Below are 9,270 nucleotides of genomic sequence, written 5' to 3' on the forward strand. Positions count from 1 at the left end.
ATTCTAAAAAAATGTGAGCTATACATATAAGGAATGTTATTCAGCCTTTAAAAGGAAGGAAATTCTGGGACTTCTCTGGCAGTCCAGGGAAGTTAAGACTTTGCCTTCCAAAGTAGGGGATGCAGGTTTGATTCCCGGTTAGGGTTCTAAGACCCCACATGCCTCACAGCTAAAACACCAAAGAATAAACAACAGAAGCAATATTGAAACAAATTCAATAAAGACTTTAAAAATGCTCAATGTTTTTAAAAATCTTTAAAAGGGAGGGAAGTTCTGTCACTTGAAATAGCATGGAGGGACCTTGCAGACTATACTAAGTGACATAGGCCGGAGACAAAAAGACAAATACTGTGTGATTCCACTTGTGTGCAGTATATAGAGATCGAGTTAGTAGAGAAAGAAAGAATGGTGGTTACGAGGGGTCAGGTGAAGTGGGTACTGGGGAGTTTTAGTGTTTAATGGGACAGAGTTTCAGCTGGAGAAGATGAGAAAGTTTTGGAGGTGAATTTTGGGGATAGTTACACAATGATGTGAATGTACTTAAAACCACCTGAATGAAAACTTTAAAACGGTTAAAATGGTAAATTTTATGTTATGTATGTTTTTGTGTGTGTGCATGTGCTCATTCAGTCATGTCCGACTCTTTGTGGTCCCATGGACTATAGGCCACCAGGCTCCTCTATTCACTGGATTCTCCAAGCAAGAATACTGGAGTGGGTTGCCATGCCCTCCTCCAGTGGATCTTCCTGACTCAGGGATAGAACCTGTGTCTCTTAAGTCTCCTGTATTGGCAGGTGGGTTCTTCACCATCAGCACCACCTGGGAAGCCCCCCAAAAGCGTTAGCCACTCAGTCATGTCTGACTCTTTGCAACCTCATGGACTGCAGCCCACCAGTCTCCTCTGTCCATGAGATTTCCCAGGCAAGAATACTGAAGTGGGTTGCCATTTCCTTCTCCAGGGGATCTTCCTGATCCAGGGATTTAACTCATGTCTCCCGCATTGCAGGTGGTTCTCTACCACTGAGCCACCTGGGAAGCCCTAGGTATATTTTCACCACTATAAAAAATTTTGGAATCAGTATTCTGACTGCTGTGTGGAGAAGGGGGTGGAAGACTAGGAAGATGCAGGCCCAGAAGTCAGGGGCTGTCACCACTGTGGTGGAGAGAGGATGGGGTGGCAGCAGAGGTACCTGGCAGAAGACGCTTTGGGGATGTGGTTTGAAGTAGTTGGTAATTAGGATGGGAACTTGCTGGCCGGTTGGATAGGGGGCTACAGAACAAAGGAGGGGGCAAGGGGAACTTTCTTCTCTCTGGCTTCAAAAGTGGATGATTTCAGGCTCCGAATCTTTTAAGCCTTAACTCCTCAACCCTCTCTCCCCAAGACCCTGGCTCCCATGCTTCTGCTTTCTGTCTCTTTGAGCATCATTCTCTAGGGACCTCACATACATGGAATCACACAGTATTTGTCCTTTTGTGTCTGACTGACTTCACTTAGTATAATGTCTTCAAGGTCCATCCAGGCTATGGCACGCAACAGTGCTTCCTTCCTTTTCAAGGCTGCATACTAGTCCTTTGTACAAATATAACACATTTTATTTGTTTATCCACTCATCAGCTGTGTCCTTTTAATTGTTCATTTTATTTTTTAGATTTTTACATGTGTCAACTGTTATTAGTAGTGCTTACTAACATAGCTGACATGTATCCAGAACAGTACATGTTAGAAGGCGTTTTCACTGAAATGGCTTCATTTAAGAGTGTGATCTCATTCATCAGCTTTCCTCTCTCCTATGTCTCGAGCACTGTGCCCACTGATTGGACTGGGTATCATCCTTCATGCTCACAGCTACTCTGTGAGGGAGATGCTGTTACTCTAACATCTGGGGAAACCAAGGCTCAGAGCAATTAAGTAACTTGCCCAGAGTCACACAGCTAGTGAGTGGCAAAGTGGTGGAGCTAGTGCTCTAGCCCAGGTGGGCTCAGCCCACAGCCCATGGGTTTCATCACTCTTCTGAAAGCTTCACCCAGGCCCTGCCACTTTCCAAGAATGAACATCGAGTCCTCAAGCTGATATTTCAAAAGATCATCTTACAGGGACTTCTCTGGTGGTCCAGTGGCTAAGATTCCAAGTTCCCAGTGCAGGGGGCCTGGGTTCGATTCCCTGGTCAGGGAACCGAGATCCAGCAACTAAGAGTTTGCATGTTGCAACTACAGATTCTGAACTTGGCAAATAAAAAATCCCAAATGCCACAACTAAGACCCAGCATAAATTTTAAAAATTTTAAAAAGACCTTCTTTTTTAAAAAAAGATCATTGTACATATTGTTAATTATGAAGCATACATATCCATATAGTATTGCACCATTTGGGTTGAGACAAAGTATTATTTTACTTTATATTTTACTTTTGCATTGTCAGAGCATATTTTCTCTGTCAATTCATAGTTATGCTGACTTATTTTTTCTTCTTCATCACAATTCACTTACTATAGACTAATATTAATATTATGATATCCTGAAAAGCTTCTTATGAAAGGGGTGAGGAACTCACTCAGATGTTTAAAAGTTCAGTTTGTCAATTTCATTGATATGTTGAGACTATTCACCCAAACTTAAACAGACAGTGGAACAGAAACCTGGGTAGTTCATCGAGGAAACTACTGGTTTCCTTTTCCTTCGGCGGCACTTTGCTGAACTCTGCACTGCGTGCTTCTGCTTTTGCCGGAGTCCAGTCCTGCTTCTTCCCAGGACCTGTCTGTTTCTTTATTGATTCATCTGAATGGATCTTCTTCTCCATCACCTTTTTCTTCTTTTCAGCAGAGAATTAGAGTCTGGAGGTGACAAGCAGATGGTGAATAATGAGAAAGCCAAGGACACATCTAATCCGAGAACGCTGAACTGAGGTCTAAGTTCAGCTCGTCCAGGGAGAACTAGCTGACACGCAGGGTTCGGAGCATCCAGGAGCTCAGCAAGGAGGAGGCAGTGGTGACGTGTGGCCAAGTCTGCTGAGGCCCAGATGCCCGGGGGCCCAGGGAGGGTGGGACTCACCGAACTCTGCATCTATTCCTCGAAATACTGTTCTCATTTGACCCCCAGATGGTGCCTTGAAAATAATCTTGGTGTCAGGCACAAGTTTGTAGGCTGTATGAATTTCCTCACTGTCAAGACCAAGGCCTAGGAACCAGAAGAGAAGGAAAAAGAGGCAAAGAGGAGATGAAGGACAGACAGAAAGGGAAGGAAGGTCCTTGCAGCCAGGGTGACGGCCGCACTTCCTTCTGTAATATTCCCGGGCCTCTGACCATGGCCCGCTTTCCGGATGCAAACTAAACTGTGGGAATAGCAGCAGCCATGGAGAGAATGAAACACCTAACCCTGGGAATTCTAAGGCTGCTTTTGGAAGCATAAGCACATTCTTTCCAAAAGACTCTAGACCCTCAATAAAGCCCTAGGGCTGGAAAAGATGTGAGACACACAGTTAGGAATAAACACATACTGAATCGAGCATCACAGTTGTCCACGATTTTTAATCCTCCTCATTATCATGAAAGGATGGTCTTTTGATCTCCACTGGATAAGAGATGTTATCTCAGTGTGAAAACATCAGTGATCCCCTGAGTCTACAGAAGCAACCGTCAGTGCCGGGCAACCATGACTGTTCTGTTCTGAGCCCGAGTCCCAACTTCGTTTCTCCACAGAATCTTTGAAAGTAAAATTGTTCATCACTCAGTCATGTCCAACTCTTTGTGACCCCCTAGACCGTACATCGTGTCTCGCCATGGAATTCTCCAGGCGAGAATACTGGAGTGGGTAGCCATTCCCTTCTCCAGGAGATTTTCCCGACCCAGGGATCGAACCTGGGTCTTCCTGCATTGCAGGCAGATTCTTTATCACTGAGCCACTTTGTTGACACTTAAACGCAGAAAACAGCAGCTGTGGGCTGGAGCGGGGAAAACAAATCTAAAGGCACACAACAGCCATGAGTGGGCCTGGGGAGAAGTAGCTGGCTGGCAGGTGGTCAGGGAGACTGGCCAGGGGTCTGGGGAGGCCGAGGAGGGAGGCGGCTGGGAAGCCCTGCGGCCAGGCTCCCACACAGTCAGCAGAGGCTAGGATGAACTTCCTCCAACTCCACGTCCATTGTTTGGCCTTTATTACAGTCTCACTGTCCATCACGGACGGAAGTGAAATTGGTCTGGAAGGGCTTCCCCTTCCCACAGTCTCTGTGGTTGTGTATTGATAGATGGCTTTTAAGTATAATATCCTTGCAGACAGGAAAATTAAGCTGATCTATCCATTTCATGGGCAGAACTATTGTTTTTTTGTTTTTTTTTTAACACAACAGACAATGTATTTGCCTCTTCAGCCCGCCAAGACTTCCTTATCATACCATAGTCTAAAAAAGGGTGGTGACTTAATTCCCTGGGCTGTCCCCTAGGTCAGGTCAGTAGGAGACATGGGGTCAACATACTTGGCGCTGTGGGACTGCAGTCACCCTGCTCCCCAGTTCCAGGCCATGGCCAAGTGGTCACAGGTGTACACAGGTGGGCGTGGAAGAACCAGACCCCTGCACTCTTCCTGGTCTTTTTCGCAGGCTGTCTATAACCAAGAACGCTGTGATCCCCAGAAGCCCTGTCTCTTTTCATATGTAGGTTTTTGTCTATGACTTGGAAGCCCCATGTTGCTGCTTTCTGTTTTCTTTATCTACAGCCCATTGGGTCTTTCAGACCCTGGACAGAGCAGGCTGATGTTTGGGTTTCATCACCATCCTTCTCTGTCAGTGTAATTAGTTATTTCTGTGGCCCTAGAAATGTCTGTTAAGAGTACATCAGGGGCTTGCCTGTTGGTTCAGTGGCTAAGACTCTGTGCTCCCAATGCGGGGGGCCTGGGTTTGATCCCTGGTCAGGAAATTAGACTCCACATGCTGTGACTAAAGATTCCACATGCTACAACTAAGACCTGGTACAGCCAAATAATTCAATATTAAAAAAAAGAAAAAAAAAATTTTAAAGAACAATCAGAATGAAAAAAAATTTAAGAGTACATTCCATTTTCTTGTAAAACTTTATCCCTAACCCAAGTCCTGGGAGCAACCTCAGTGTCCATCAACAGAGGAATGGAGTGAATAAAATGTGGTGTATATATATATATATACACACACAATGAAAAACTACTCAACTATTAAAAAAAGAACATAATTTTGCCATTTGCAGCAACACAGATGGACTTGGAGGGTATTAGGCTCAGTGAAGTAAGTCAAAGAAAGACAAATACTGTATGATGTTACTTATAAATAAAACCTAAAAAATACAACAAACTAGTGAACATAACAAAAAAGAAGCAGATTCACAGATCTGGAAAACAAACTAGTTGTTACCAGTGGGAAGAGGGAAGCAGGGAGGGGCAAAATAGGGGTAGGGGATTAAGAGGTACAAACTATTAATTATAAAATAAATAAGCTACAAGGATATATTGTACAATGCAGGGAAAATAGCCTATATTTTACAGGGACTTCCCTGATAACTCAGTTGGTGAAGAATCTGCCTGCAATGTGGCAGACCTGGGTTCGATTCCTGAGTTGGGAAGATCCCCAGAGAAGGGGATCATGGCCGGGATGTATAGTCCATGGGGTCACAAATAGTTGTACCCGACTGAGTGACTTTCACTTCACTTCACTTATAGTAACTATAAATGGAGTATAACCTTTAAAAATTGTGGATCACTATACTGTACACCTGTAACCTATATAATGTCTTAATAAATCCACTATACATCAATTAAAAAAACAAAGATGAAACATTTTATCCCTAAGGTTTTCTTTTTAGCAGGTTCTTCCTGTATCCATCTTTGTTGTTATTGTTCAGTCTCTAAGTTGTGTCTGACTCTTTGCGACCCCATGGACTGTAGCACGCCAGGCTTTCCTGTCCTTTACCATCTCCCAGAGTCTGCTCAAATTCATGTCCATTGAGTCGGTGATGCCATCCAACCACCTCATCCTCTGTTGTCCCGTTCTGCTCTTGCCCTCTATCTTTCTCAACATCAAGGTTCCCATCTAAAACGGTTCCCGTCTTAAACATATTCAAAAGCACTTGTTTGATCTCATGCTCACGGTGCTTATTTTCCCTAACACCATGATCATTGTTAGATGATTGTTATTTTCACTAATGCTTATGGAGGGATTTTTAGACATCCTTTCTTATGCTAGCATGCACTATCTCATTTAATCTCAAATAACCCATGAGGTAGAAATATGATGATCATCCTCTGTTTTGCAGATGAGAATACTGGGGCTTAGACATGGAAATAATATGCTCTCATCTATAGCTCGCTGCTAGCAGGGTTGGGGTTGGAGTCCAGCCTGTACCCCTGGGAAGCTGGGCCACTGCCCCTGAGGTTCCAAGTTGGGATGGACAGAACTCCTGGGAGTGAACTGACTGGATGGCCCAGAAAGGTCCCGGAATGACACCATGGACTCCTTCCTACCTTGAGAACTGCTGATGTCTGGATAAATTCCACCACTTTTTCATTTGTTTCTACCATTAAATGGAATTCCTTTCAATGTGTAAAAGTTAAATCAAGAAACCAACTCACCTGAAATGATTATTTCACCTTTTACACTAAAAAAGCACTTAGAAAAAAAAATCTTGGCTTGAAAGAGTATTTACTTCTTTAAAGCCCATTTGTTCTTGTCCTGAAGCATCTTTCTGTTAGAAGAATCTGGCAACCTGTGTCATCTTTGGAACATTTGAATTGGAATAGGATTTATACACTCTTTATCATCTGGTGAGACTTTTAAGAGGAAAGTGTCAACATAAATTTGGAATTTCCTGACTTCTGCAGATTTGAGTTATAATCTGGACATGACTAGAAAGGAAATCTTAAAAAAATATTTTAGAGTGTTTTATTGTGGAAATGTCCCCAAACATTTTCATCCCATTTTCCCAGAGAAAGCTGACAGCTTGGGGTTGGGGGGGAGAAGAATAAAACACAACGGGACACATCCTTGAACTCTTTTGTGTGTTTAGAACAATGTCCAGTTAAAATCAAACAATATTGCTGCTAAATATGTCTAAAATAGTCCTTGGTGAGCACTCTTGGAGGAGTGATGAGAGCCAGGGTCCCTGTGAGTGGGAAGGTCTCACTCTGACTGAGGCAGAGGCCTGGCAGGACTCAGCATCTTCCCCAGCATTGTATAATCCTTGCCATACAGCCTGGGGCCTTAGATACCTTCCCCACCGCCCCGACATCACCTCCTGTACGACCTGGGACCTTAGATATCTTCCCCATCCCCAGGTCACCGGCTCCAGTGAGGCCTGGGACCCCGCATCCCAACCCGAGCACGCGCAAAGTCAGAGCAGACTAATACCAGCGCTGCGCCCAAGTGGAAAACAAAAGCCGGGCCTGGCTGGGGGCGGGCGGGCTCGTAAAGAGAAGGAGGCGAAGTCACGAAGTCTGGCTTTCTGGCCAGATTTCCTCGGGAAGGAGAGGTGTGGCCGCTCTGTGTGTGCGCGCCGGGAGGGGCTGCAGGCCCGCTGGCGCGCGGCCAGGGCGCCCGACGCCAGGCCCGGCTCTCGCGCTGGGAGCGGCCGCCGGCGGCCACACAATGGCGTTATCTCGGCCAGCGCGCTGCAGCGACCGCCGCTTCCTGCTCGCAGCGGCACAGACTGTCCCGGGGCCCCGCGCCTTCGGACACACTCCCTGGCGCTCGGTCGCCGGGCTCGGCAGGGAACGTCCAAAGCGCCTTCTTCCTTGGGAATTGCAGACGCTGCGATGCTGTCATGCATTGTATTTTTAATCCCCCTTGCAAGGACGCGCGGTCATGAATCACCGGGGGAAGGGACGAACTCGCCCAGGGGTTATGTGATGCAGGCGACCCTCGGGGCTTCTCGGAGCGGGGAGAACAGCACCGGCTACAAAGTGACCTGAGAGGGCATAGGGCACCATTTGTTACTGAGCGCCCACCCTCGCACTCCCCTGCTCGCTCCAGAATCCGCAGCAACTTGATGCCAAGAGAGTAGAGACTGCAGCTGGGGGGAGGGAAGAGTGAATCTGGCCAAGGTGCTGGAGTCAGCTTGCTTTAACATCCCGTCAACACTTTCTATATTTTCACTGAATTTGATCCAAACTCTTATGGGACTCTTTAATACAGCCCTCGGATTAAGTTATATAAAAAATTTAAAGTCTTTAAACCCGGGTCCTACAGTTGAAAAGGACAAGAAGGACTTAAGATTTTGTTTTGTTTTGCTGGCATCCTTGAAGTTGGAATATTGTGGTTAGTTTATTAAACAACAGACAGAAGTATTTCTAGCAACATGCCTGTGCCAGAAAGTTTAAAACTCTTAATAACTTGCTCCCAGAAATCAGGGGTTTAATCCAAGAGTTACCAGAAGTGCTCTTAAACCTTCTGCTTCCAGGTCAGGAAGTTTCTGGCCAGTGTGGACACTCCTAGAAGAGTGTTTCGGGGGAGCTGGACAGCCTGGTTTCTGGGGAGCCCGACCGGCTGCTGTGTGCTCTAGGACAATTCCTGTTCTTGTTGTGCAAACCTGATTTCGGGAGACCTGGGCAACTTTATGCCTAGACAGCGTCTTTTCCTCCCCATGACCCATGAAGATCCCTCCTGTTCTTGCTTTTGTGGAAATGACCAGGCTTTTTGGTCTGCACTCAGCAGAATGCTGGCAAATGTTTAACAACCAGCAACAAACAGCCCCAATTAGACAGTTGTCAGGGCCTTTAGCAGGACAGGCCTAAAAAGGTAGAGTTTTTGAAACTGTGACATCTCTGCAGCATACAGAAAAACACAGGGAATCAGACAATAGATGTTCTGGTACTCACCAGCCACCTTTGATGAGATCTAGACATTTTGTGTTATTTACTGGAGAGTTTTCTTTTAAAGGAACAGTTGAGGACAGTGTGGTCCCTTCTCCAGTGTCCCACCCATCCCTCCCCACAAGGAGGTGACTGCTGTCTGAACTTCGGCATTTTCCTTTCTCACCTGCTAGGTGGATGTTCTCCACATGTTCCCTGCTGGGTAAAGCCTGGCTTTGATTCTGATGAGTCAGTACAAGTTTTTTAATATTTTTGAAAGCCACCCTGGCCTGCGTGTTTCCAAGTAAGTGTTTGTATGTGCAATATGTAATGTTGTTCTGCTAGTAGTAAAATTTGAATATAAGTTTTAATGTATATAGCCTTGTTGGTGGGCTCATTGAGATAGAGTTCATGAACCATACAATTCATCTCTTTCGACTGTACCATTCAATTATTTTTAATATAGTCACAG

The sequence above is a fragment of the Dama dama genome, chromosome 21, assembly GCF_033118175.1.
Source record: "Dama dama isolate Ldn47 chromosome 21, ASM3311817v1, whole genome shotgun sequence".
Classification (NCBI taxonomy): Eukaryota; Metazoa; Chordata; class Mammalia; order Artiodactyla; family Cervidae; genus Dama; species Dama dama.